This window comes from Helianthus annuus, chromosome 9 (genome assembly GCF_002127325.2).
Source record: "Helianthus annuus cultivar XRQ/B chromosome 9, HanXRQr2.0-SUNRISE, whole genome shotgun sequence".
In the NCBI taxonomy this organism is placed as follows: Eukaryota; Viridiplantae; Streptophyta; class Magnoliopsida; order Asterales; family Asteraceae; genus Helianthus; species Helianthus annuus.
In genome coordinates this window covers 22,755,227-22,758,149 of record NC_035441.2, presented here as the reverse complement: position 1 = coordinate 22,758,149, position 2,923 = coordinate 22,755,227, and the positions used below count along the sequence as shown (strand labels likewise).

At 46.3% G+C, this 2,923-nt stretch overlaps 1 non-coding gene across 1 annotated transcript; it reads right to left on the bottom strand.

Annotated features, from left to right (window-relative positions):
* Nucleotides 1–753: 753 nt before the first annotated feature.
* LOC118482487 lies at nt 754–860 on the bottom strand. Its single transcript, XR_004868521.1, has one exon. It is a non-coding gene; the product is annotated as a small nucleolar RNA R71 (small nucleolar RNA).
* Between the last annotated feature and the right edge of the window lie 2,063 nt (nt 861–2,923).

Sequence of the window (2,923 nt, the reverse complement as noted above, 5' to 3'; positions counted from 1 at the left end):
GGGCCATGCCTGGTCGGACACGGGCCGTGCTCAGCAACGTTACTGGCAGTTTTTGTTTTTCAAGTTACAGAAGGCTGACCACGGGGCCGTGCCGGTGCAACACGGGGCCGTGTCCAACTTCCAGTATCTGAAAAACAATCACTGTAATTCCGACCACGGGGCCGTGTTCGCTCAACACGGGGCCGTGGTGAACCTTCTGACCAACGTTCTTTTCTGTTTTTATTGCAGGACTTGGAACCCGACGCCGTCCTCACGTAGTGTATGAGCTCCAGTTCCAATAAAGACATAAAGGAACCGCTAGAAGAACCCGAACGCTTTCTCAGAAAAAGGTTAAAAGCCAAAAACCAAGAGAAGGTTTCGGGTGATCCACCCCCAATGGCGGACCAACGTACCCTTATGGATTATCTACGGCCCACCGTAGGTAATCTAGGCGCCGCTATCAATGCTCCGAATGTCGAAGCCAATAACTTCGAACTTCGACCGCATTTGATACAAATGCTCCAAAACTCCGCAACCTTCCACGGGCTTGCGGACGAGGATCCTCATCTACATATAACTAATTTCTTAGAAATATGTGATACCTTTCGGATCAATGGAGCATCAAACGACGCCATCCGCCTCCGTATGTTTCCATTCTCACTAAAAGACCGAGCGAAAGCTTGGCTCAACACCCTCCCAGCTGGATCGGTAAACACTTGGGATGAACTAGCCCAAAAGTTTCTATATAAGTATTTCCCTCTTTCTAAAACTGCTAAATTAATGGCTGAATTTAATACATACTCACAAGAGGAGGGGGAATCCTTATATGAAACATGGGAAAGGTTCAAGGAGCTATTACGCAAGTGTCCCCATCACGGCCTCGCAATATGGCAACAAGTATCCACTTTCTACAATGGATTGTTGCCACACACTAGGCAGACACTTGATTCTAGCTCCGGGGGACTCTTAGGTAATCGACGCCCACACGAAATATATAATCAGATTGAGGAAATTGCTCAAACCAATTTTCAATGGCACACTCCCCGGGGAAATAAGTCTATCGCCCCGGGCGCCCATAAGGTCGACGAAAGCACCTCTTTACAAGCCTAAATCGAGGCCCTTTCTTCAAAAATAAAAAAATTAGAAATGACAAAAACAGTCTCGGTTATGGCTTGTGAAGGGTGTGGTGGGTCACATGAAAATTGGAGTTGCATGAAAGAAATGGACTATCAACAAGAAATGGTAAACTACATTGATAATAGACCTAGGCCGTCGGGTCCTCCAACGGGAACTTACAACCAAGGATGGCGAAACCACCTAAACCTTGGTTGGAGGGAAACCGGCAATAGTAGTAACCAACAAACCCAACGAACAAACTTTCAGCAATCAAGAAATGAGTCACAAAATTTCACTCAACAACAAGGTGGACGAGAAAGGCTCGAAGATACTATATCTCGCCTCGTCTCCGACACTGATAAGAAAAACTCGGAAAGATTTCTACAATTAGAATCTAATTTTAGGAATCAACAAGCTAGCATTCAAAACATAGAAAAACAAATAAATCAACTAGCACAAAATTTTTCCGAGAGACCGCAAGGCGCATTACCTAGCAATACCGAAACAAACCCAAAGGCGCAAGTTCACCTCATCACACTACGAAACCGCACCGTGGGGCCTGCAGAAGTACCTCCACCAACGGAAGAAACAATGCCAACACATCTGCAGGAAAAGAACTCTCCCCCATCACCCGAGCCTACCAAGGCTCCTCGAGTTCCGTACCCCGGTAGGTTAATTCGTCAAAAGACCAATGAGCAATTCGCAAAATTCGAAAGTTTGTTAAAACAATTGCATGTCAATATTCCTTTTATCGAAGTCCTAACCCAAATGCCCAAATACTCTAAATTTATGAGAGACTTCCTTACACATAAAAAGAAAATTGAAAATTTGCAATTAGTTAATTTAGGCGAAGAATGCTCTGCCCTCGTACTCAATAAACTACCCCAAAAGAAAATCGATCCCGGGAGTTTCACGATTCCATGCTCAATAGGGGAATCACCCGTTCGCAATGCCTTGGCCGACTTAGGGGCTAGCATTAACCTCATGCCCTCATCGATGTTCAAAAGGCTTGGCTTAGGAACCACGAGCCCTACAAAAATAAGCATACAACTAGCTGATCGATCAGTCAAGTTCCCACAAGGTGTCATTGAGAATGTCTTGGTAAGGGTAAGCAGATTCGTTTATCCAGTTGACTTTGTCATACTCGACATGGAGGAAGACACCGAGGTCCCCCTTATCCTAGGGAGACCCTTCCTTGCCACAGCACAAGCAGTGGTAGACATGAATGACGGGACACTGACTTTGAGGTATGGGGACGATGAGGTGAAATTCGGAGTTGGGAAGAAAATAGAGGACGACGACCCAGTCAATTACATGAAGGTTATTGATTCAAGCTTGGATGCCGCTCTCCGACGGTGTAACTTGGGAAGCAAGGCACTCCACTCAGAAGATATATAACCAGGAATCGGGTCTAGCCAAGGACCCTTATAAACGTGGCGCACCACGGAGGCATTCCGCGGATCTATCCTTAGTTTAGATTAATCTTTTAGTTTTTGCAGAATAAAACACACTCATGGTGGTAATGGATGAAAAAAAAAGGAACGAGAAAAATGGAACCATGCACGAAGAACAGAGCAACCCGACAAAAATCTCCATCACAGAAGGCTCAACACGGGCCGTGCCCAACCAACACGGCCCCGTGCTGAGCCCCTGCAGAAAATCACCCAGTTCAGGTAACTGGACACGGGCCGTGTTCAGCGGACACGCCCCCGTGTCCAGGCTTCTGTTTCAATTCTGTAATTTTTTTTACTGGCACTTGACCACGGGGCCGTGCCCGGTGAACACGGGGCCGTGTCCAGGATGCCAGTAACATAAATCTTTGCTTTTT